The sequence below is a fragment of the Phyllobates terribilis genome, unplaced genomic scaffold (assembly GCF_046119375.1).
Source record: "Phyllobates terribilis strain yellow unplaced genomic scaffold, ASM4611937v1 Scaffold_9__5_contigs__length_417890890, whole genome shotgun sequence".
NCBI classification, from domain to species: Eukaryota; Metazoa; Chordata; class Amphibia; order Anura; family Dendrobatidae; genus Phyllobates; species Phyllobates terribilis.
The window spans coordinates 319597901-319625499 of record NW_027362769.1 but is presented as its reverse complement, the minus strand read 5'-3'; positions in this window follow the sequence as shown (position 1 = coordinate 319625499).

The window sequence follows — 27599 nt, the reverse complement described above, 5'->3', positions numbered from 1 at the left end:
GTCAGGATGAACCGCCGCTGCAGGGCAGACCGCTGGGCCTGATGTTTGTGAGCAGCACAGGGATTGTTAGAACCTTGCTCTTAGGTTTTTTTCTTTGCTGGTCACATGACCTTGTTGGCCTATTTAATCCTGCTCCGCCCTTCTGGCTTTGCTGGACTTAATTGTATAACTACTTTCTAGCTAGCCTGTGCTCTGTATCTAACTCTGTTAGTTTGCTTGGTCTTCGGACCTCTATGTTCTATATATTTTGTTTGTTCGTCTGTCTGCTACTATTTCTGTTAGGAGGTGTCCCATTTTCCTCCCAGTCCTTAGTACTTGTAGGGATTCCTTCCCCACATCTATAGGTCTCCGTACAGACTAGCTTAGGACTTTAGCAGGTCTGATCGCAGGATCAGGTTCCCTGTTACATCGTAGGGATTCAGCTGAGTTCTATCGTAGGGACAGATCTCCTCTCTTTCCTTAGCTCTGGTAGCAGAACATAACAGTAAGTCCAGCCTGCAAATTCTCTAAGGAAAGATTTTTCTGTTCCATCATGGTGTCGGTGCAGGATTTGGCTCATCGCCTGCAGGGACTCTCTCTGGAGGTGGCCGAGCTCCGTCAGCACGTGAGTAACTGTCCTGGAGCACATTTCTTGGAGCCTAAGGTATGTTTGCCGGATTTATTTTTTGGTGAACACCGAGAATTTTTTTCATTTAAAAATGCTTGCTTATTGTATTTTCGTTTGAGACCCAAGTCCTCTGGGGATGAATCCCAGCGCATAGGGTTCATAATGTCACTTTTGCGCAAAGAGCCTCAGGAGTGGGCCTTTTCTTTGCAACCTAGTGATACATGCTTCAGATCAGTGGAGAGTTTTTTTTCTGCTTTGGGACTATTATATGATGATCCTGACCGTGTCGCATCAGCTGAGACTGAGTTGAGACGTTTGAAACAGGGATCAGGTAATGTGGAAAAATATTGTACTCATTTCCGTCGTTTGTCTACTCAAACAGGGTGGAACGATTCTGCTCTGAAAAGTCTATTTCTTGCTGGGCTTAATGAAAGGGTTAAAGACCTGCTAATTGCTTATCCTACACCTGAAGATTTGCAACAGGCTATGCAATTAGCTATACGGGTGGATAGGAGACTGCGTGCAAGGGTTAATGAGAGCAAATCCTCTGCTATGTCAGTTTCTGGTTATGAGAATGTGTGTACTAACAGTGGTGAACCGATGGAGATTGGATCGGTGGCACCTCGCTCTCAAGAAAAAGACCGTAGATTTTCTGAAGGCTTGTGTTTCTATTGCGGAAAATCTGGTCATTTGATTAAAGGCTGTGAGCTTCGTATGAAGAAAGAAAAAAAAATGGTCAGTCATGCCCGTATTGCCTGTTTAAATTCCAAGGGTGTATTTTTAGCTGCTTCCACGATTGCTCAGGAAAAATTAATGGAATTTCGGGTGTTTGTTGATTGTGGATCTACTCTGAATGTTATTGATGGGGGATTCTTGGAAAGACTCAATTTAAAACCCGAACCTTTATCATCCCCTATTGCTGTGGTTTCGGTGGATGGTTCCCCTTTGAAGAATATTACTCTCAAGGTCTGTGAATTTCCTCTCACTATTAATGGTGTTCACCACGAGAAATTGGATTTGGTAGTTTTGAATAACTTGCCTTCTCCAGTAATATTGGGATTGCCCTGGTTAAAATTTCACAATCCTGTACTGGATTGGTCTACCAGTGAAATTAAATCCTGGAGCCATAAATGTTATGACAAGTGTTGTAACGGGCGTATTGCAGCTTTGGATAGGGGAGAATTGCCTGTTCCTATTCAGGATTTTTGGACAGTTTTTTCTGAGAAGGAATCGCAGGTTTTGCCTCCCCATAGAGACTATGATTGTTCTATTGAATTTGTCCCTGGAGCGACTCTTCCTAAAAGTTGTTTATTTAACCTTACTATTCCTGAGAGGAAGGCTTTGGAGGAATACATACAGACAAGTTTGGCTGCCGGTCACATTAGGCCCTCTAAGTCTCCTGTGGCGGTTGGATTTTTTTTTGTAAAAAAAAAGGACGGCGGTTTACGTCCTTGTCTGGATTTTCGTGAGATTAACAAAATTAATGTACGCAATCCTTACCCACTGCCATTGATTCCTGATCTGTTTAACCAGTTAATGGGGGCCAAGTGGTTCTCTAAAATTGACCTTAAGGGGGCATACAATCTGTTGCGCATGAAGGAGGGTGACGAATGGAAGACTGCTTTTAACACTCCTGTGGGTCATTTTGAGAATCTGGTTATGTCTTATGGTCTTACTAATGCTCCTGCATTTTTTCAGAATCTTATTAATGACATCCTTAGACCTTTGATCGGCAAAAATGTGGTTGTGTATTTGGATGACATTTTGATTTATTCGCCGGATCTGGAGTCTCATTGGCGGAGCGTACGTGAGGTATTACAGTTATTAATGGACAATTCGCTTTTTGCTAAGCTGGAGAAATGTGAGTTCGTTGTACAGAGAATTAGTTTTTTGGGTTACATTATCTCCAGCGAAGGTTTTGAGATGGACCCGGTTAAAGTTCAAGCTGTACAGGAATGGCCTAGGCCTATTGGTTTGAAATCGATACAGAGGTTTTTAGGTTTCGCCAATTATTACAGAAAATTCATAAAAAATTTTCTAGTATTGTCAAACCTCTGACCGATCTCACCAGGAAAGGTGCTGATGCGGTTCAGTGGTCTTCTGAGGCCATTGAAGCTTTTGTGTATCTCAAGGAGAGGTTCACCTCTGCTCCCATCCTTATGCAGCCTGATGTGACTAAGCCGTTTTTGGTTGAGGTTGATGCTTCCTCTGTGGGGGTTGGCGCAGTATTGTCTCAGGATAACGGGGATGGATTACATCCCTGTGCCTTTTTTTCAAAAAATTTTTCGGAGACTGAACTGAATTACGATATTGGTAATCGGGAATTATTGGCTATTAAACTCGCATTTGAACACTGGCGCCACTTCTTGGAAGGTGCGGAATTTCCCGTTCAGGTTCTTACGGATCATAAAAATCTGATATATCTTGATGCTGCCAAGCGCCTGAATGCCCGTCAGGCTAGGTGGGCACTGTTTTTCTCGCGGTTTAATTTCTCCGTTACTTACATCCCTGGTACTAAGAATGTTAAGGCGGATGCCTTGTCTCGCAGTTTTTCTCCCATAGTCGGTGCTGAGAAAGAGGAGAACATTTTACAAGAAGGTGTTGTGATAGCTGCTTTGGACTCCGTTTTGGAAGATGAGATTCTTAAAGCACAGGAGAATGCCCCATCTAACACTCCTCATGGGAGGTTGTTTGTGCCTGGGATCTTTAGGAGAGATTTGTTTGTTGAGTGTCACGAATCTCGGTTGGCAGGTCATCCCGGAATCTCTGAGACCAAGAGACTGGTGGGTCGCAGTTTTTGGTGGCCTGGATGGCAGAAGGAAGTCATTAAGTGGGTGCGTCAATGTACTATATGTGCTAGATCTAAGTCCTCACATACTCCTGCTGCGGGGTTGCTTTGTCCTTTGGAGGTTCCCAGTGCTCCTTGGACACATTTGGCTATGGACTTTATAACTGACCTTCCCCCCTCTGAGGGTTTTACTGTCATCTGGGTGGTCGTGGACCGATTTAGCAAGATGTGTCACTTGGTTCCCTTCGTCAAACTGCCCTGCGCTAAAACTCTCGCTAAGGCCTTTGTCAAGGAAATTGTCAGACTTCATGGCGTTCCTACTGACATTGTTTCTGATAGGGGTTCTCAGTTCGTGGCTCGTTTTTGGCGTGCCTTTTGTGACAGGTTGGGAGTTCATTTGTCGTTCTCGTCCGGATATCATCCTGAATCTAATGGCCAGACAGAAAGGAAAAACCAGGATGTTGAGCAGTTCTTGCGTTGTTTTGTGGCAGACAATCAAGAGGGGTGGTCTGAGTTTCTGCCCCTTGCTGAATTTGCTCTGAACAATCATACATCTTCTTCTGCTGGTTGTTCGCCTTTTTTTTGTTGTTCTGGGAGACATCCGTCGTTTGGGTCGTTCTCCAAGTTGGGATCTGCCGTGCCTGAGGAGGAGATTTTTTCCGGTGATTTGGAGAGAGTTTGGACGGATGTGCGTGGTAATCTTCAGGAGGCCAACAGAAAATCTAAAGACTACTTTGATAAGAAACGACAGGAGGTTTTGTTCGCTGTTGGTGACATGGTTTGGTTGTCCTCTAGGAATCTGCGGTTGAGGATTCCTTCTAAGAAATTGGGTCCCAAGTTTGTAGGGCCCTTTAAGGTGCTTCAGGTTGTCAACCAATCTGCTGTTAGGTTGGAGGTTCCTACCTCCTGGAGAATTAATCCGGTATTTCATGTCTCTCTGTTAAAAAAAGCTGTTGTGTCAGATGGTGACGCCTCTGCCTCTGTTCCTCCAGTGGTGGAGGACGGGGAATATGAAATTTCTCGCATCCTTAACTCTAGACGGTATAGAGGTAGTTTGCAGTATCTTGTGGCCTGGAAAGGTTTCGGACCCGAGGATAACTCTTGGGTGAGGTCAGATGATGTTTCCGCGTCCAGACTTATCAGAGCGTTTCACAGGAGATTTCCTGATAAGCCTGGTCCTAGGGGATCCGGAGGATCCTCTTAGAAGGGGGGGTACTGTTAGAACCTTGCTCTTAGGTTTTTTCCTTTGCTGGTCACATGACCTTGTTGGCCTATTTAATCCTGCTCCGCCCTTCTGGCTTTGCTGGACTTCATTGTATAACTACTTTCTAGCTAGCCTGTGCTCTGTATCTAACTCTGTTAGTTTGCTTGGTCTTCGGACCTCTATGTTCTATATATTTTGTTTGTTCGTCTGTCTGCTACTATTTCTGTTAGGAGGTGTCCCATTTTCCTCCCAGTCCTTAGTACTTGTAGGGATTCCTTCCCCACATCTATAGGTCTCCGTACAGACTAGCTTAGGACTTTAGCAGGTCTGATCGCAGGATCAGGTTCCCTGTTACATCGTAGGGATTCAGCTGAGTTCTATCGTAGGGACAGATCTCCTCTCTTTCCTTTGCTCTGGTAGCAGAACATAACAGGGATGGTATAACTCCCCACGGGAAGAGTGTAGCCCCAGGGCAGTGTAGGTGAATGATGGGGGTGATGGTGCGCGGGAATAATAACTCAGAGTCTCTGTAATGCAGTCCAGCATCTTTACTCACAGTTCGTTACTCCACGTTACTCCGGCCAGCTGTAACTTCCCGCGTCGCACCATGTTCACCAGGTGAGGGGGCTCGGCCAACTCTCAGATAATTTTGGAGCGCTTCGCAGTACCCCCTTCTCGTGTCCTTCCTCTGGCCTGTCATACCCCACCAGTGACCACGCTTCTGTCCGGCTGCCTCAGGCCTTCTCTGGGTAAACTTTGGCGCCAGTTTCCCTGACCCTATGTGGTGCCTTCCTAGCGGGTGTAGGGGGGTTGCACCATATAAAATGTCACAGCCTCCGGTTTCAAGTTGAGGGTAGTTCCCCGCCTCCGCTAGTTTCGGGGACCCGTCTCCCCCTTGGCCTGACCCCACTGCTCAGGTAGATGCGGGCGTATGGTGGCTATCAGCCGGTCCACACCCCTGGGGTCCCTTCTCTCCTTTGTGTTCCTGGAACCTCCTCCGCTCTTCTTCATTCTTCTCCCCAACTCTCTCTCTCTCTCTTCAGTGCTGACTGGGCCTCACAGGCTAGACCCGCGTCTGGAGCAGAGCTCAACAGAGACCTGCTCTGTCACATCTTCCCTCTGACTGAACCGACTTCTCTTTGAACTAAGATGGTGCCCACCTTTTATACCTCCCTCTAGGTGCACCCAGGAACTGCTTCCTCCCTACTCCTGCACTACCGGGTTCCCCTTTTACTAGGTATTCCCTCCCCCCACTCCAGCCAGGGACAGGGACTGTCGTGCTCTACTTGGAGCATATCGGTCGCCCTGCCCCCCGGACATGTGGTGTAATGCATGCAGGTGTCGGGGTCCTGGTCCACACTCCATCCTTACCTGAAAGTGAGACATCGCACGTCTGGGAGAGATGCAATACCTATGTAGCAACTGAACCCCCAGGGTGCTACAATAGTGCATCACAAAGGGAAGAGGGAAAGGAAGCCCAAACTCTAGCGAAAGGGGGGAAGTGGAGACCTCTTAGGTTGATCTAGCATCACCCTGTCTTCCCTTGTATTGGCTCTTCACCAGTCGCTGCACATGTGCATTGTCCTGTCTTTCCCTGGCATATGGCTAAGGCTAGGGAAGGGAGGAAATGAGCACTAGTTGATCTCAATTAAACACTATAGACAACATAGGTAGACAAACTGGGGGAAATTGCTTAGCTTTAGACGAACTCCAGACAAATGCGCACCCGTTCTCAAGCTCCAGAGAGCATGAAGTACTGCTCATGCTAAGCCTTCACAAGTAGTAATGAATACATAGCCGGTATTTATACACCCAGGCAGGGTGTTAAATAGCCAGAGGAAGGTAGCCGCTGGGTCCTAGAGACAGCGTCTAAGAAAATGTCTGTAAAGGCAAACGTAGAGATATCCTGCAACCAACTGCAGGGTGACTGTCTGTCACTTCTGACACACCCGTGACACCATGGTTACAAAAACTAAAAAACTTACTAATTGTCACTTTATGATAAGCCATAACCATGGATATCTAAGCTGCTGCAATTCCCTGCCATGGGGTAGGTGACATAGCAAATCAGAAGAACTATACTACATTTCTATTTGGAGGTATTTGCTAATATTATTATTATACCTACTATATATTGGGAGAGGATCTTGGAGATAGGAATACCGATTTAAATCTAAGTGGGAAGCAGATATTGGTCCAATTTCTGAAGAACCGTAGATGGAGTTGTTGGAGCTCATTCCCAGGTTGTCCCCATGTAAATTACAGAGGCTTTCACAGATCTTTTTTATTCAAAGGGTTTATAGAACACCCAGCTTCCTCCATAAAATTGGGGTTCACTCAAGTGCAGAATGAGAATGAGTGAAGAATGAGGTGTGGAGTGCAGAATGCACAATTGATGAATATGTTCTGGGAATACACTCAGGCCCATTTTGGAAAGATGCTCTGTCCCTAAAACAAAAGCATATTTGGAATCCGATTTTAGGCGCATCTCAGGATATGTGTATCGGGGGGTATCTAAGGGATTGGGTTGACTTGGAATCTCCGATTGCTATAGGTATATCACATATTTTATATCAGGCACAAAAACATTGGTTAGATGTCCAACCACCAGCAATTGGGGAATAAAATGGACAATATGTGGTTGTAATTAGGAGTCTATAGAAAGAGAAATGCAATTAAGAAATTTGAAAGCATTCGGCAACCATTGTTGGATGTTCTAGGATTACCCACCCGAGTCTTGTTGAGAGACAGAATGCTTCAGTTACTTGTCCTTTTTAGTTTTATTTGATTGCTCTAGATTCTGTGTACTAAAATTAAATCAAGTAATCTTGAGTAGAGATGAGTGTACCTGAACTTAAAAGTTCGGCATTTATACCGGACAGTTAGTCCAATGCTAAACGCCGAACATGGACTTTCTCTAGAAGTCTGTTGCAATGTTCGGAGTCACGGGGGAAGTCCGCTGTAGAGAGAGTTTTTTTTCTTACTCAGACCCAAAGTTCGGGTCTCCATTGTTTTTCATTGGGGTTCGGGTCCTGGTTCAAGTTTGGGTACAGTTCTGGTACCCGAACCGAAGTTTGGAATACAGTTTGGGTCGGGTACCAAGATCCAAATTTCAACAGGTCCGCTCATCCCTTATCCTGAGCTATGGATGTTTATAGCCTGATTCTCTGTGACCCATTCACTTTAGCAGGATTATATGTATCTAAAAATAAATATTATTTATTTTATGTGTAAAAGGGTTCATCATGGTTATTTCTCTCTCTGGTGTGTTGTGAGGCTGGATGTGAGGTTATAATAAAAAAAAGAATAAGTAAAAATGAAAATGTTGTAACTTATAAGATATTCATTGTAATTCTTTATAGTAATTTCACTAATGAATATTCTGTAATTCCAACTACATACAAGTGTGTTAAGAATACTTAACTGCCCTTTTGTTTTTGATACAAAATTATCTAATTAAAAAACAAAACATTACTGATTGATTGCATTCCAGTTTCTTTGCTTCTTGTGGGCATTACTGTTGAGGCTGCACTTGAAAAGCATGTTATTCCATGCACTCTTTTTATTGTTGTCAAAAACATATAAAAAGCAGAAAGTTAAAAATATTGATTTGGCAAGAAAAACTAAAGGGTTATTTTTCATTAGACTTGTGAAACAATTGTTATAAAAATTTCATTTTTACAACTTATTTATGAAAGCTAACAATACCAATCTTGTTGCCAAGTGTAACTTTCTTTTTTTCCAACAAATGAAAGCCCAAGTTCTGATTTAAAGAAGACGTTTCACCATTTTTTAGATGATGAACTGGCTATATCATGATAAAGTGGCTGAAAATCGGAATAAAACATATTTCTTTATTCCTCATCTCCTTTGCACAGCTGTTAGCTTGTAAAGTTTATATACTAATTAACGTTACAACTAAGAAACGGGAGTATCATAGATTCTTCTCTGAGGGCGTTTCTCTTTTTCCCCTGTATCATGCTGCCCAGTCATAAGCAAGCAGCGTTGTACAGGGAAAAGATAAGATGTCCCAGAGAAGGTTAGACCAAGCTTTCTGTATTAGATCTGGTAAAATTGATGAGTCTAACCAGGTCACATGGATCTCACCGTCATCACTACCTGTGATTACGAGTGCAAGGGGAGTAAAGCATAGCAGTATGACATTACATTCACCATTCTGCATCAGCGAATACTGCAAAGTGGTGTATGTAATGACTTACAGCTCTTGTCCTCCTCCGGGCACTTGTAATCACAGTAGGTATTGGCAGAGAATTTTGTGTGACCTGGGAAAGAGAGCAGAGTAGTGTGGAGTGAGCGTGCTCAGTTAACCCTTTCACTGAGCACGCTCGAGTGCTGCCCGAGTATATTCTGCATGCTGAACAACTGTGTTCGAGCCGCCGCTGCATGAGTCACGGCCACTAGACAGTTGCGACACATGCAGGGATTGCATAACAAATAGGCAATCCCTGCATGTGTCGCAGCTGCCTAACAGCCGTGAAACATGCGGCCGCGGAGTCTCGAACAACGTCGTGCATGGCAGGCAATACCCGCAAGGCTTTTTTGGCTGTCTAACAGCTGCAAAACATATGGGGCGGAGACTCGAGCACACGCGATACTTAGTTTATACCCGATGCAAACTCAAGTAGCGAGCACTTACACTCAACACTAGTCGCCATATTGTTGTTGTTTTTTTTTTACTTTTGAAAAAACTCCCAACCCCAACACAACCCTAACTTTAACTCTAATACAACTCCAACCCTAGCACAAACCCAACCTAACCCTACTCCAACCATAACCCTAGACCAACCCTAACAGTAGCCCACCATAACCGTAGCCCAACCCTAACCCTAGCCTAACCCTAACCCTAGCCAAACCCTAACCATAACCCAACCATAACCTTATCCCTAGCCCAAATCTAACCATAGCGCAACCCTAACCCTAGCCCCACCCTAATCCCAGCCCAACCCTAACCCTAGCTCAACCCTAACCCTAACCCTATCACAACCCTAAAGTTTTTATTTTACACCGTTCCTCGTGCGGTATAATTGATTAGACAACTTTATTCTTCAGTGCGATTACAGCGATACCATATTCATATAGTTTTTTTATGATTGACAGCTGTCACATACTAAAAGACGCCATATTTTGAGAGATATAATTTTTCCATATTTTGGCCGACAGAGTCATGTGATGGCTTGTTTTTTGAGGGACCAGTTGACGTTTTTAGTGATACCAGTTTCGGGCACGTGACATTTTCTTATCGCTTTCTATTCCAATTTTTGGAAGGCAGAATAAATAAAAAACAACAATTCCGGAATTGTTTTTTTTTGTGTTTTTTTTTATGCCGTTCCGCGTGTGGTAAAATTGATAAGGTAGCTTTATTCTTTGGGTCAGTATGTTTACAGCGATCCTACATTTATATTTTTTTTATGTTTTGGCGCTTTTACACAATAAAAACAATTTTATAGAAAAAAACAATTCTGTCTCTATAACTTTTTTATTTTTCGGCTGATGGAGCTGTATGGCGGCTTGTTTTTTGCGGGACAAGATGTTATTTTCAGCGGTACCATTTTTATTTGCTTTCATCTTTTTGATCGCGTTTTATTACATTTTTTGTTTGGCGGTATGATGATAAAGCAACATTTTTTGCTTTGTGTATTTTTTTTACTGTGTTCACTAAAGGGGTTAACTAGCGGGACAGTTTTATAGGTCAGGTCGTTATGGACGCAGTGATACCACATATGTGTACTTTTATTTATTTATTTTTTTCATAAGAATGTTTATTTATGGGTACAGTATATTTTTATTTTTGTGGATTATTTTTTTCATTTTTTTTTAAATAGTTTTACAGTTTGTTATTTTTTTCCACTTTCTGACACTTTTGGAATTTTTACTTTTTTTACTTTTTTGTTGAGCCACCCCTGTAGTGTTCAGGTTCGGGTCGGTTCATCGAACACCGGGATGTTCGTGGAACTGTTCGTCGAACACCGTCGAACACCGTTAACACCAATGGCAGGCAAACAAAAACACATAGAAAACACATTCAAAGGTGTCCAAAAGCTGACAAACTGCTCAGAAGACACTCTCTTTAAAAAAGCCGTCCGGCAATTCAGCATCGGTACCCGACAATTTAGAACAGAAAGAATAGAGCATCATAGATAGATAGAAACATGTCAGTCACATATATAAGAAGTACAGTGATAGTGTTGATTACTGTACTTGTCATTTAGTGTTAAAATAAAGGATTTATTAAAAAAAAATTGGCGTGGGGTTCCCCGTAATTTTAGTCTCTGGCGGAGGTTAAGCAGATGGCTGGGGCAGATGTTTGAAGCCGGGGAAGGGGGTAATACCCACAGAGCTTCCCAGGCTACTAATATCAGCCCCCAGCTGAATACCTAGCCTTTACTAGCTATTAAAATGGGGGACCCCCAAAAAAATGACGTGGGGTTCCCCCTATTTTAATAGCTAGCAAAGGCTAGGCAGACAGCCAGGGGGCTGATATTAGTAGCCCAGGAAGGGTGCCATGAATATTGGCCCCCTCCCAGGCTAGAAACACCAGCCGTCAGGCGCCCCAGAAATGGCGCATCCATAGGATGCGCCAATTCTGGCACTTAGCCTCGCTCTTCCCACTGCCGTGTAGCTGTGGCAGTGGGGTAATAGGGCTAGGGATGATGTCAGCTTATAATGCCAGCTGACATCAAGCCCAGGTTAGTAATGGAGAGGCGTCTAAAAGACACCCCATTACTAACCCCATAGTCAAAGTTAAAAAGAACACAAACACCCAGAATAAAGTCCTTTAATTGAAATAAAGACACATTCCTTTAATGTTCTAAATTAAACCATACTTACCGTCATTCCCATTCCAGCGGAAGCCAATATCTTCTGCAATAAAAGTAAAATAATAAACCAACCTCATCCTTACTTTTCCATGGTTCCCAGGATGGCTTCAGCTCTGCTACATTGACATGACAGGCTGGATCGCAGCAGAAAGCTGCCATCCAGCTTGCCATGCCGCAGACACTGAGAAGCGCAGGCATGCTTGCGCTCCTCAGTGTCTCGCTGTGACGGCATCCAGATGAGCCGAGTTCATGTCCAATGAACTCAGCTCACCTCATGCACGTCAGTGACAGCGTGGGAGAATTCTCCTGCGCATGCGGTGAGCGTGAGAGAATTCTCCCACACTGTCAGTGACGTGTCTGGTGACTCGGATGTTGTCATGACGACATCCAAGTCACCATGACAACCACCAGCACCTGGCTCAGTATTGGCTTACCTCCCCTTGCCACCGGAATGCTGTGATTGATTTCGATCTCAGCATTTCGGGGCTTAATGTTTAGGTAGCGGTGTGGAACCACTCCTTGCACATAGCACTGGGTGTCAGCTGTGACAATCAGCTGACACCCGGTGCCAATCGCCCCGGCACCGCTTGTGTGTGGGCGCGATCACAGTATGAAGTAATAGTATGACTCGCCCCCTGGGCCGTGGGGTACTCAGAACCGGGCCTTCTAGTGTATGGTGCTGATGGGGGTAGTAGTGGCAACCCGGTCCCGTGGCTCAGGGTGGTCAGACCAAATGCTGTGGCAGTCTATTAGTATAGTTATGAATGCCCGACTACGCCACCCGTGGATTGCGGTCAGAGTGAACCGCCGCTGCAGGGCAGACCGCTGAGGCTGGTGTTGTGGGTGCAGCAGTGAATAGTATAACTCCCCACGGGAGGAGTGTAGCCTCAGGGCAGTGAGCGTAGATGGTGGGGGTTGTGGTGCAGGGCGTCCCAGTGCCATTAGTGCTGGCGCGGTAAGAAACACAGAGACAACGTGTTGCAGTCCAGGGTCTTTTACTCACAGTTGATATCCAAGTCACTTCCGCCGGTAATGACTGCCCAAGCCGTGCTGCGTCCACCAGGTGAGGGGGTCGGTCAACCCTCAGGCATTTCAGGAGTATGGCACAGGACTCCCTTCTGTCCTTTCTCTGGCTCATGCCCCACCAGTGACCAAACTTCTGTCCAGCTGCCGCGGATCTATGCGGGCAAACGTGGGCCCCTTTTCCCGCTATCCTATATGGTGCCTTCCTAGCAGGTTTGGCGGGGGGTCGCACCAATAAATGATCACGACCTCCGGTCTTTGGCTGAGGGATAATTTACCTCCACCAACTTGGGAATCCGGTACCCTTATTCTGCCTGACCCTTCACCCGTTATCTCGTGGGTTCTTAGGGTCCCTTCTGCCTTCTTGTTTCGGAGCCTTTCTACTTCTCTGTCTCTTCTCCTTCTTTCCTGTTCCTTCATCGCTCCTCCACTCTGGCACTGGCCTCTTCTCTAGGCCTGCCTTCTGAGCAGAGCTCCTACAGAGCCTCTGCTCCCTGTCACCTCTCCACTGTACTACTCTCAGAACTAAGATGGTGCCCACCTTTTATACCTCCTCTTCTGTGTGTGAGCTCAGGTGACCAGCACCCAATGAGCTCCTACCTATGCTCAGAACCCAACCCCTATCTGCTCCTACACCACTGGGTTTTCCTCCCCCCTCCCCACTCCAGCCAGGGACATAGTCAGATGTGCCTGCATATATATATAAATGGGAGCACTGTAGAGCTGTCACCCGGAAATGGGGTGTGTGTGGTGTATGCAGCTAACTAAGCCCTGGTCCACACTCCATTCTTACCTGGGAGTGGAATATCACACCTCTGGTTGAGGTGCAATACCCCTGTAGCGTCCGAACCCTCGGGGCGCTACAAGTACGTCCTTGGCCCAATAGGCCCATGGCACAAGGAAAAACTATTACCACATACGTCAGAAAGGGGTTAAAATCTGAAATGTTGGCCTACTGAAATGTATGTTCAGTAAATGCACTCAATACTTGGTCGGGGCTCCTTTGGAATCAATTACTGCATCAATGTGGTGTGGCATGGAGGCGATCGGCCTGTGGCACTGCTGAGGTGTTATGGAAGCCCAGGTTGCTTTGATAGCAGCCTTCAGCTCGTCTGCACTGTCGGTCTGGTGTCTCTCATCTTCCTCTTGACAATACCCCATAGATTTTCTATGAGGGTAAGGTCAGGCGAGTTTGCTGGCCAATCAAGCTCAGTGATACTGTTGTTTTTAAACCAGGTACTGGTACTTTTGTCAGTGTGGACAGGTGCCAAGTCCTGCTGGAGAATGAAATTTCCATCTCCAAAAAGCTTGTCGGCAGAGGGAAGCATGAAGTGCTCTAAAATTTCCTGGTAGACGGCTGCGCTGACTTTAGTCTTGATAAAACACAGTGGACCTACACCAGCAGATGACATGGCTCCCCAAACCATCACTGATTGTGGAAGTGTGACACCCCAGGGGTCTGGTTGCCACAGTGATAGAGATATTATGTCTGAGAGCAGGTGGGAGGTCCTTTGGTCAGGGATCCTGTGCATGCCACACCTCCTGCCCAGTCTTGGGAGGGGAAGAACTTCCCCTGTAAAAACCCGGGGCTGAGGCAGGGTGAGTCAGACAAGGAGAGTGGAGAAGAGAAGCAGCATAGGAAACAGCAGAGTTACAAGGAGTCAGGGGCTGGCAGCTACAGAGCTCGCCCTGACTAAGAAGATTCTTTACCGGACCCGGAGTCCGAGGCTGTGGGGACTAAATCCTACCCAGCAGCAGAATCCGTCGGGCAGGGGATTTCAGGTCCTCTGGCCCAGAAGCCTGAAGGCACGGTCACACGCGTGGGACCAGCACCGCCATCGTGGAGCGGAAGCCATTAGAAGGCCCCGAGTCACCGGCCATACGGGTGAGCACCACACGGTACACTCAGGGACGTGGGCTACTTACATCAGCTTCTAGCAAGGTAGCCAGAAGAGTACAGTCAGTTTGGGAGGCCTACAACTACGCCTGGCCAGGGGAGATCCCATCTGCTCAAAGACTGACCAGGCCCCGTTTGCTAGCAAGTACTCCGGGAGGGTCTGTCGTTGTTACCAGTAAAGACCCTGAACTACACCGTACCGTCTCTGAGTGGTTCCTGCTACCCCCATCATCCACGTCGGCTGCCCTGAGGCCATACCCCTCCCGTTGGGGGTTATACTATCACGCTGCACAATCCTACCACCGGCCTCAGCGGTCTGCCCTGCAGCAGCAGCTTCCTGGCTGCACTCAACGGGTGGCGTAGTCATCAACTATTTACTACTAATAGACTGCCGTCTAGTTTGACTCCCTGGGCACGGACCGGGTCACCGCCACGAGATTACAACCCTCCACGGATCCGGCTCCGGGTAAGCTCCCGCGTGCGCACCGCAGCGCGACACAGGCCCAGGGGCGCGTCAACTTTGGCGTAGTCGGCAGGATTTCGTGCCCGCAACCACCGGGTACTGCGTGCCTGAAAAGCAAAGACTGTTCAAACTTACCAGTGGTGAAGGTTTCCCGCCATCCGGCGCCATCTTCTACCTTCTTCCCGCCATCCGCGAAGTTTTCCCGCCATCCGGCGCCATCTTCGACCTTCTTCCCGCCATCCGTGGAGTTTTCCCGCCATTGGACGCCATCTTGAGGACGCCGCGCGGGAAGAAGAGGGGCGTGGACTCCGAAAGCGCGCGAGAACTGAAGCCCCGCCTCACGTCCGGACGTTGCGTAAGGTCCTGGAAGGAGCCCAGCAGACGCCGACGTCACAGGAGCGCGACGGAAGGTCCTCAACCCTGACGATCCACTGCGGAGCCGCGGCCTACGGAAGAGGATCATCGCAAGGTAGGCCACGGTCCACTAGGGGGGAGGAAGATGTCGGATACGGAGGAGAGCTTCACTGCCTCAACCCCCGCCAGCGCTACCGCTGCTGCAGTTATGCCCTTCACCATGCCCTATATCCCGGGAGCAGCTTGGCTACCCCAGTACTCAGGGGAGTCACATACCCTGCATGACTTTAGAGAAAAGCTGGATAGCCTCTTCCAGGTGTACCCCCTCACAGAAGAGCAAAAAGTGAGCATCCTGGTGGCCCAACTAACCGGGGCAGCCAAAAGGGAAGTAAAATCCTGGCCACCTGGGAGGAAGACTGTCGCAGGGATACTAACCCGGCTGAAGGACACCTTTGATACCCGCACCTCAGCCGAGATTAAGCTTAGATTCTACGGGTGCAAGCAGCGAGCGCATGAGAGTATAAGGGACTATGCACTAAACCTACAAGAGGCCCTGAGGGCCATAAAGCAGACCGACCCTGATGGGGTGGGAAACGAGGACAGGCTGTTGACTGAACAATTTATAGAGGGTTTATATTGCAATGCCCACCGAACCCAGTTGCGGGCAATGGCCTTACAGGATCCCCATCTGGACTTTGCACAGTTCAAGGACAGAGCCATCCGGGTGCTCCGAGAACCGGCACCAGGTGGGGTTGTGACCCACAGACGCCCCACTACCACTTACTACCAGGAGGCGGCGCCCTTGTCAGCAGGGCCTGTGGGAGCTGATGCGCAGGCTTTGGACAATGACCCGGCTCCAGACCTACACCATCAGGTCCAAGAGCTAGCTAAGAGCGTTGCTGCGCTAACCCGAACTGTGCAGTCTTTACAGGTTTCCACCCCAGGGAAGATCCAGCTGGCATCCGGACCGGAGGACATCCCGTGGCGTCGACCAAGGAGGACCCCACCGGCCAGAGGAAGACCCAGTGACCGATACAGTGAGGACGGACGACCCATCTGCCGCCGCTGCAATCAACCCGGACATATGGCAAGGTACTGTTCTTTAAACGGGCACAACCTGGGGTAGAGGGCCAACCCCCAGGAAAAAGATCACCAGGCCCATCGAACTGGCGCGACAGATATGTGGGAGGACGTCCAGTCTTGCCTGTGGTACTGGATGGCATTCCCATGAGTGCCCTACTGGACACCGGGTCACAGGTCACCACCATCCCGTACGTGCTCTTCAAGCAGTACTGGAATGACTCGGATATTACCCGCTACCCCGACGACGACTTGAGTATCATCGCCAGCAATGGTCAGCCCGTGCCACAGATCGGATTTAAAGAGGTGACCATCAAAATTGGTAGAGTCGAACTGGCCGCACAGGGACTGATCATTGTAGATATCGATAAACATGAGAGTCACCCAAAAATAACTCTAGGAACTAATGTAATTGAAAATTGTCTTGCAGAGGTGATTTTCCTTTTACAGCAGGTTGCCAAGAATGCCAGCTCCGGCGAGCAGCGGGTGCTCCAGAAAGAGATCCGGGCACTGATGCAACGGCAACAAGTGGAACTCTCCGGCGGTGAGATTGGTAGCGTAAGAATGTGTGACCCTTTTCCTATTGCCATGCCCCCAAAAAGTGAAATGATGATTTGGTGCCGGGCAGCTATTGGTCTGAGAGGTAGAGATTACCAGGCAATGGTAGAACCAGTTTACTCAGACAGTAGGCCCACCATTTTGACAGCACGGGGGGTGGTCAATGTACGCCATGGGAGGGTGCCCATTCGCATAATAAATATCGGGGAGAGGGAAGTGTACCTGCCCCGGTATGCCACGCTAGCCAAATTATATACCACTAATCAAAGTTCTATACAATCTGTGGAACCCTTGCCTCCATCTCACCCGGAGGAAGGTAACGGCTCTAAGAAAGACATGGAGGACTGGTGTCAGCAACTACATTTGGGTACTGACTCCACTCCCTCACATCAGAAACAAGGAGTCTATCGGGTGGTTCAAGAGTATGAGAGAGTGTTTAGTAAACACCCGTTAGACTTCGGGCGAGTCAAGGGGGTAGAACATCGCATCCCCACGGGAGATCATCCTCCCATAAAAGAGAGGTATCGACCCGTACCCCCTGCACATTACCAACACGCCAAGGGGATGCTTAGAGATATGAAGGAGGCTGGGGTAATCCGGGATAGTTGTAGCCCCTGGGCAGCCCCATTAGTTTTAGTCAAAAAGAAAGACAACACCATGAGGATGTGTGTAGATTACCGGAAAATCAACCGTATCACACACAAGGATGCGTACCCCTTACCAAGGATAGAGGAGTCATTGGCTGCTTTAAGATCTGCTAACTTCTTCTCTACCTTGGATCTCACTAGCGGGTACTGGCAGGTTCCTGTAGCAGAGGCGGACCGGGAGAAGACCGCATTCACCACCCCGATGGGACTTAGCGAGTTCACCTGCATGCCGTTCGGACTCTGCAACGCACCAGGAACCTTCCAACGCCTAATGGAGTGTTGTCTGGGCCACAGAAACTTAGAGACGGTCCTGTTGTACCTGGACGATGTCATCGTATATTCCAAGACGTATGAGGACCACCTGAAACACCTGGCGGAAGTGTTCGAGGCTCTGGCGAGTTACGGCCTAAAGGTGAAACCCTCCAAGTGTCACCTCCTGAAACCAAAGGTGCAGTACCTGGGACACGTGGTGAGCGCTGACGGAGTGGCTCCCGACCCCGATAAGATCACCGCAATTAAGGGATGGCCAAGCCCCTCCAGCGTAAAAGAAGTGCGGCAGTTCCTCGGGTTGGTAGGCTACTACCGAAGGTTTATTCCCGGTTTCACCAAAAAGGCAGCACCTATGCAGGACCTCCTGATAGGCCAGTCCCGGAAGGCCAAGAACCAGAAGCCGCCCTTCAAATGGGAAGAGCTGGAAGAAGAGTCCTTCCGCCAGCTGAGGATGGCCCTCACGGGGGACGAAATCCTGGCGTACCCGGATTATAGCCAGCCCTTTATCCTCTACACCGACGCCAGTAACATCGGGCTAGGAGCCGTACTGTCCCAGATCCAGCAGGGGAAGGAACGAGTAATCGCCTACGCCAGCCGAAAACTGCGACCCACCGAAAGGAACCCCGAGAATTACAGCTCATTTAAGTTAGAGTTCCTGGCCGTAGTATGGGCAATCACTGAGCGCTTTAAGCATTACCTCGCTTCTTCCCGGTTCACCGTGTACACGGATAACAACCCGCTGACACACCTGGACACGGCAAGACTCGGTGCCCTGGAGCAGAGGTGGATGGCCCGTCTGTCCAACTACGAGTTCACAATTAAATACCGGGCAGGACGCTCCAATACCAACGCGGACGCCCTGTCCAGGATGCCCAACCTGCCGGACGGAGGAGAAGATCCGGAGGGACTGGAAGAAGTTGAACTCCCTGCGTTCCACCGTCATGGGACTATTCAGTATTCCCACCGGGTAAGGAGTAAGCAGGCTGCTACGTTGAACCCCTTACCCCACTACAACTGGGCGGAAACGCAAGACAGCGACCCTGCCGTCCGACTGGTGAAGGAGATGCTGACTCGGCCGGAGGCTCGCCTTGAACCAGACGCTCCGGAGGAAGCCAAACAACTATGGGCAGAGAAGAGTCGACTGTTCCTTTACAAAGGGAAGTTGTGCCGCAGAATGGTTAACTCCCGGACGCATGAATTACTCTGGCAAGTAGTGGTGCCACGAAGAGACGCAGCCATGGTGATGGAGGCATACCACGACGGAGCTGGACACTTTGGGTGGAAAAAGCTGGAGTTCCTGCTGCGCGAGCGGTTCCACTGGGTAGGCATGAGGGGAACCATCGAGAAGTGGTGCAGAGATTGTGGCCCGTGCAACCTGAGAAGGAAGGACCGAGCCAGCCAGAAAACTCCCCTGCAGTCCATCGTCACCCGGCAACCGTTGGAACTGGTAGCCTTGGATCATGTAAAACTGACCTCAAGCAGAAGTGGCTACGTCTACGCGTTAACCATCGTGGATCATTACTCCCGGTTCTTGGTTGTCGTCCCCGTCAAGGACTTAACGGCTCAAACAGCAGCTAGAGCCTTCCAGCAGCACTTCTGCCGTCCACACGGGTACCCGGACCAAGTGCTGACGGACCAGGGACCTGCCTTTGAAGCGGAGGTCTTTCAGGAATTCTGCAATCTGTATGGCTGCCGGAAGATAAGGACGACACCCTACCATCCGCAGACTAATGGACTTTGTGAAAAAATGAACCAGGTGGTAATGGATCTTCTAAAAACGTTGCCCCTGGAAGAACGCAGTCTGTGGCCTGAAAAGTTGCCCGATCTGGTGGACCTATACAACCACATCCCGGTAGGTTCCACCAACTGTACCCCGGCTTACCTAATGAGGGCAAGACCTGGTAAGTTACCTGTTGACCTGGAAATGGGAGTCCTGACCCCCGAGGACACTTCACCAGAAACAGACTGGGACACAGAGAGGCAGCAGCAGTACCGGAGAGTACAGGAGAGCGTGGAGCGAAGTCTCTGTCAGGCTAGGGAAAGACAAGAGAAAACTTACAACCAGTATGCTCCCGCTGTTCCCCTGGTACCCGGAGAGCAGGTCTTGAAGAGGAAGAGACGGCTCCACAAGTTGGACGACCAGTGGGAGAAGGACCCGTACACCGTACTGCCCTCAAGCCACGAGAACCCGAAGGTCTGTACCATCAGTAAAGACGGAGGGGAAACCACAGCCATTGTATCCCGGGACCACCTGAAGAAGTGTCCCGAACAACTGAGGAACCCTGAAGAGGAACAAGAAGACCATCGACCCGTGGAAGAAAGGGAAGATATGGTTAGTACCGTGCTCGGGGACTTTCCTCAGTCTTGGACTCAAGTCAATGGTGCAGTTGTGGTACCCGTACTCACCTTCCTCCAACCATCATCCCAAGAACCTACGGAGCAACGGGTAGAGCTGGAAGAACAGCCGGTCCAGGAGGCAGAAGACTCCACACAAGCAGAACAGGAGAATCAACCCTCTGCTTATAGTGAGCCTGCCGTACCCCTAGTGAGACAAGGAGCCGGTAGACAGCTGCCCAGTTTACCCTTGACAGCTCCTACACCCTGTAGTTCAGGGCCAGACAGTCAGCTCCGTAGGTCCACTCGGGCCACTAGAGGCCAGTTACCCGCACGCTGGAGAATTTAAAGTGTATAAATTGTTTTATCTATGTTTTTCTGTGTCTTGTTGCTTGTGTATAATTTTGTGTTTCTAGTTATTTTTAGGAAACCTTGGTGGATTTACCGGGAATCCTTGTATATAGTTGGAGCGTAACCCAGGATGGACTAGAGACTGTTAAGTACTCGGGGTAGGACAGACCCCTACCTGGTTACGTCTCCCTGTGTTGGTGAAATGGACACCTTTGCTTTTCTTCAAAGACTGCATCCGGTTGCGGACACGCCGTAACCATCTTATGTGTTTTTCTTATAGTATTGTTATTGTTATACTTTGTTATGTTTTTCTAAATGTGTTTAGTCCCGGAGTACTAAATTTCACTAGGGGGGAATGTGACACCCCAGGGGTCTGGTTGCCACAGTGATAGAGATATTATGTCTGAGAGCAGGTGGGAGGTCCTTTGGTCAGGGATCCTGTGCATGCCACACCTCCTGCCCAGTCTTGGGAGGGGAAGAACTTCCCCTGTAAAAACCCGGGGCTGAGGCAGGGTGAGTCAGACAAGGAGAGTGGAGAAGAGAAGCAGCATAGGAAACAGCAGAGTTACAAGGAGTCAGGGGCTGGCAGCTACAGAGCTCGCCCTGACTAAGAAGATTCTTTACCGGACCCGGAGTCCGAGGCTGTGGGGACTAAATCCTACCCAGCAGCAGAATCCGTCGGGCAGGGGATTTCAGGTCCTCTGGCCCAGAAGCCTGAAGGCACGGTCACACGCGTGGGACCAGCACCGCCATCGTGGAGCGGAAGCCATTAGAAGGCCCCGAGTCACCGGCCATACGGGTGAGCACCACACGGTACACTCAGGGACGTGGGCTACTTACATCAGCTTCTAGCAAGGTAGCCAGAAGAGTACAGTCAGTTTGGGAGGCCTACAACTACGCCTGGCCAGGGGAGATCCCATCTGCTCAAAGACTGACCAGGCCCCGTTTGCTAGCAAGTACTCCGGGAGGGTCTGTCGTTGTTACCAGTAAAGACCCTGAACTACACCGTACCGTCTCTGAGTGGTTCCTGCTACCCCCATCATCCACGTCGGCTGCCCTGAGGCCATACCCCTCCCGTTGGGGGTTATACTATCACGCTGCACAATCCTACCACCGGCCTCAGCGGTCTGCCCTGCAGCAGCAGCTTCCTGGCTGCACTCAACGGGTGGCGTAGTCATCAACTATTTACTACTAATAGACTGCCGTCTAGTTTGACTCCCTGGGCACGGACCGGGTCACCGCCACGAGATTACAACCCTCCACGGATCCGGCTCCGGGTAAGCTCCCGCGTGCGCACCGCAGCGCGACACAGGCCCAGGGGCGCGTCAGAAGCTTCACACTAGACCTCAAGCAGCTTGGATTGTGGCCTCCACTCTTCCTCCAGACTCTGGGACCTTGATTTCCAGATGAAAATGGGAACTCTGGGACCTTGTGGAGTGTGCCAATGACTGTCTTCTGGACATCTGTCAAGTAAAAAAAAAATGCAATAGTTGTTCCAGCGTCTGGTAAAATAATTCTTTCTTTAATTTTTGTACATTAAAAACTTGCAAATAATTACAAAGGTTGCATAGACAGGGTAGGGGAGCAAGACGCGTTTCGAACGCTCACTTGTGTCCTTTATCACTGCATAGCTACACAATGAAAAGGATTTTCTAAAATACTAAAAATGTGCCAATGAAAACAGTTGGAACAAATCACATGACATAATTACCACATTAAGCAGCAGGTGCATGAAAACAGTCAATAGCGATACATGGTTTCTCTCTTCAGATTAAACCCTTTGGGCTTCTTGAATCCAGATTAAATATCCAATACGCTTCTTTTGTCAATAATTTTCGCTTTATATCTCCACCTCTTGCATGCGGAAAAAGTTTTTCAATACCTAAAACTTGCAAAGAAGACATTGCACGATTATGCTCAATAATAAAATGCTTTGCGATAGCAGAGACATTTCTACTGGTGTTATTTGAATTAAGTATGTCATTATAATGTTCATTAAACCTAGTTTTTAATTTACGTGTAGTACAACCTATATAAAATGTATCGCATATAGTACAATTCATTTTGTATACCACGTTCTCTGAATCACAATTAATATACTGTTTGATTTTATATTCATTTGAATGATCAGAATCATGACAAACAGAACTGCACAGTGTGTATGAACACATGCGACATTTCACTGATCCACATTTAAACTGCCCTTTTTGCTGCAACCAAGTGCTTTTTTTATGTGTGGATCAGAAAAAAATGTTGGAGATAGTGAGTCACCTAATGAAGATGCCTTTTCTGCCACAACATTACAGCCTTTTATCAAAATGCATGCTAATATTTCATCTTCAAAAAGTATTGATAAATGTTTAGTAAACTATTTTTTTATTTCTGAAAATTGTGCACTATATTGCAGCGAGATGACAGGTTTACTTTTCAAAAACAAATTTTTTACTTTTGTTTTAGGACACAATAGATCAGTCCGTTTTTTGTCAGAAATTATTTTTTTACCCCTGTCCAATACCCATTGGGGATAACCCCGTTGTTTTAATCTTTTTGAGGTTATTATTACTTCATTTTCAGAAACTATGGGATGAGAGCGATTTCTGACAATTCTTGTGAACTCACCTACTGGTATGGCTTTAGCTACATGCTGTGGTTGACTACTAGAAAAATGCATGATGGAATTACCTGCAGATGGTTTGCGATGAATAGCAGTGGATACAATTTCACCTGGAATGCCCGTAAGAATCAAATCTAAGAACACCAAAACTTTTGAACTATAAGAAACAGTAAACCGCAAATTAAATGAATTGTCATTCAAAAATGTAAGAAATCCTGGAATGGCAGATTCATCTCCTTGCCAGATGAATGTCATATCATCAATAAATCTACCATACCAGGACAAATTAGGTATATAAGGATTACTGTCTGAATACAAAAAACAATGTTCCCAATATGACATAGTCAGATTTGCCAAAGAAGGTGAGAAACGAGCACCCATTGAGACACCTTGGATCTGTAAATAAAAAATTCTGTCAAAAACAAAATAATTAGGTGTCTTTGATATATCCAGGCACGCGCTGTACCTGGAGTTGTATGTTCTCACATTTTATAATTAATTTCATGAGATTCAAGGAGCAAATATTCAAAATACTGTTCCAGTCATTCATGAAATCCACATTGTAAGCTTTAGTTGGTATCTTTTTAAGTCTCAGACCCCTCGGTATCATATCTTTATTTATAGTTGTTTTAGACACTGAAACTTATAGGACGCAGATTTTGAAGCTTTTATCTGATGAAAAGACATATTCCCGCTTAAAATTTAATTCAACAAAAAATGTAGTGAGCAAATCTTAATCTTAATTAATCTTAATGAACATCTTAATAGCGGAGGGTGTAAAATTGGGCATATTAACAAAAAAAATCAGTGAATATTTAATATCATTGAATCCTGTAACACCTACAATGCATGCTCTGCCAAAGATACGTAAAGACATCCTTCCACCCCCAATGCGATCAATAATCAATGGAATTGGATCATGTAGTGAACGTCTCAGTGAGTGGTTAGATTCGATCTTACAACCTTTGGTACAGCGCGTGCCTGGATATATCAAACACACCAAGGATATTTTAGATCAGTTGTCAAACAAAAGATGGTCATCAGATTACACCTGGATAGGCTGTGATGTTAATTCTTTATATACTTCTATACCATGTTATATAGCTATGGAAGCATTGAGATTCCATTTGGAAAAGTACAGTCCGTATCCTGATGTAATGCAAGAATATATATTAGATGTGACTAGTGTTGAGCGAGCACTAATATGCTCGGGTACTCGAAGCTCGGGCCGAGCTCACCGTGATACTCGGGTGCTCGACTCGAGCAACAAGCCCAATGTTAGTCTATGGGAGACCCGAGCATTTTTGCGGTGTCACCCCCGGCAGTCTGTAGAAAGCCTAAAAAGTGCCCAAAACGATAGTGACAGTGCTTAAAAGACATGGGGGCAGCATGGGGATCGCCCCAGGAAGCATTTCTGACGCCCAAGTCACTGCAGTAAACAACGTGGTCAGAGGTATTAAGCCACTTTTACGGGCTCACAATAAAACGTTCAAAAACGAAACTGAAACGGTTTTCCTGTGAAATATGTTAAGGAACATTCTTTCCAGGGTAAAGACTTGTGTATAAGGTAAAATAAATAACCAAAAATACTCCTCCACACCTTGGGCTATGTTCACAAGTAGCATTTTTGATGCGTTTTTGCACTTTTGTATTGCTTTCAACCGTGACAAATGCATTCACCGGGAAATGTAATTTTAACATTTTACAACCTTATCTGGCCATGTGCTGTGTGACACATGCATACAGTGCTGAAAAGACATGGGAACAGCATGGGGAAGACCCCTGGAAGCATCTCTGACTCCCAGAAGATGCAGACTTGCAACTATCCCTGTGCAAGTCCTTGACCCAGGGCAGTGTTCAATTGTACCTCCCCCATTCCTTGCAATGCAAGCGCAAATATGCAGCCAACCACCCACCCACCCGCAGGCTGCAATACCATACTGTCAGCTGTAACTTGAAATGGGGCCTTTTAATTTGGTGGAGGCTGAAGCTGGCCACTACCTCATGGCTGCTTCGGCAGCAAGGTATCCATACTCAGTTCCCGGCGGCCGGGTGTCCACGCTCGGTCCCCAGCCGCCAGGGGGCGTCCAGGTGTCCACGCTCCGTCCCCTGCCGCCAGGGGGTGGCCGGGTGTCCATACTCGGTCCCCAGCCGCCCCTATTTCTCCTGTCACCTTCCTCCACACTTTTCTTAACCTGGCCTGCTTTAGGGCAGCATTTGACGAGCCCACCAGAGAACCAGACTCCTCCGGTGGGCCCTGGCTTCTCCATCAGGGGAGTTGGGAGTGCCAAGGTGAGGAGCATGATGATGATGATAGAAGTTAGCATCTGCTTTGTTTTCTTTTAATGTAAGCGTAAATGTGCAGCCTGCCACCCACCCACCCCCAGGCTGCAATGCCATACTGCTTGCTTGCACTTGAAATGGGGCCTTTCAGTTTGGAGGAGGCTGAAGCTGGCCACTACCTCATGGCTGCTTTGGTGGCCTGGTATCCATACTCAGTCCCCAGCCGCCCGGCGGCCGGGTGTCCATGCTCGGTCCCCAGCCACCAGGGGGCGGCCGGGTGTCTATAAACGGTCCCCAGCCGCCCCTATTTCTCCTGTCACCTTCCCACACACTTTTCTTTGCCTGGCCTGCTTTAGGGCAGCATTGGACGAGCCCACCAGAGAACCAGACTCCTCCAGTGGGCCCTGGCTTCTCCATCAGGGGAGTTGAGAGTGCCAAGGTGAGGAGCATGATGATGATAATAGAAGTTAGCATCTGCTTTGTTTTCTTGGAATGCAAGCACATGTATGTAGTAGCGGCTAAGCCTTAGGTGGTCAGCGTTTTGGCGCATATCCTACCTTCTCCGAGGATTGCTGGATGTTTTCCTGCTACTATCCCAGTTCTATGACTCCCGTTAAAACAAAGCTTCAGGTGATAAATGATGGAAGAGGTGGTGGCAAAGGAGAAAGAGCAGGAGGAACAGGGACCATTCACATCAATATCAGGCCAGTCAACCACACGTCTTGTAGGATATGATTCTGTAAAAAAAGGAGCAGTTCGGCTACACAGTTATAGGGCATGGGCAAAGAGGAGAACGGCTCAGTATATATTGCAAGAAAATATTTATTTATTAATATAAAAAGATAGATAAAGACTTAGACAATGAGGTAACCAGATGGTAAAGTGCTTCCAGGTCAGATACACTTGTAATAGTATGATCATAATAAACCCATGGATTAGCATAATTGCACATTTGCCCATAATAATAATAAAAATTGTAAATATTAGATTTAAATAGGAGAACTGGAGTCAGGAACACAGGATCAACCTATACTGTATAATCCCACTAACTGTTAAATAGACAGGGGTGGGGGAAGAACCAGTGTTGTATCATGGGAAACTCTGTGCCCAAAACTAAATGCTGAAAAAGTATTAATCCAATGGGATAATTACCTGGCAAGGAAGCACAGCCTAAGTGGGGGGGTGAAAAAGGTGAAGGCCCAATGCGCGTTTTGCGCCATCCCAGGCTGCTTTCTCAAGGGCAGTTATAGGGCATACAGTGAGTGCAATGCCTAGCAAAAAATTTCTAGGCTCTCCAATGCCCCTTGGAAGTGACATGGAGGTCAGAGGGCCTTAACTAAACTGTTTTTTCCATTTATAGCAACTGGGTCTCCTGTACACTGTTGGCCTAAGCAGTGAATGGAAGGCTTTCCAAAAATTATGAGGAACTGCAATGCCCCTTGAAACAGACATGGATTACAGTGTACCAAAAACCTTCTACCCATTATTGGGGAGTGGGTCTCCCTTAGTTTTCGCCTTTGCATTGGAAAGCAAAAGCTGACTAAAATTAGGAGGAAATGCAATGCCCGTTGGAAGAGTCATGGAGGTTAGAGGTAATTAAAAACAACATTTCAATGCCCCTTGGAAGAGCTGTGGAGTTCAGAGTGGTTTAAAAAGACTCTTTTAATGCCGCTTTGAAGAGACGTGGAGGTCACAGTAGCTTAACAAGACGGTTTGAATGCCCCTTGGAAAAGTGGTGGAGGTCGCAGTAGCTAAACAAGATGGTTTTAATGCAACTTACAAGAGCCATACAGTACAGCATCTTAAAAACATTATTCCCATTATTGGGGAGTGGGTCTCCCATAGTCTTTGCTTATGCCTTCCAAGCAAAATCTGCCAAAAATTAGGATGGAGGAACTTGCAATGCCCCTTACAAGAGCCATGCAGTACAGCAGATTACAAACTTTATTCCCATTATTGGGGAGTGGGTCTCCCATAGTCTTTGCTTATGCCTCCCAAGCAAAACCTGCCAAAAATTAGGACGGAGGAACATGCAATGCCCCTTACAAGAGCCACGCAGTACAGCATATTACAAACATTATTTCCATTATTGGGGAGTGGGTCTCCCATAGTCTTTGCTTATGCCTTCCAAGCAATAGCTGCCAAAAATTAGGACGGAGGAACTTGCAATGCCCCTTACAAGAGCCATGCAGTACAGCATATTGCAAACATTATTCCCATTATTGGAGAGTGGGTCTCCCATAGTATTTGCTTATGCCTTCCAAGCAAAATCTGCCAAAAATTAGGA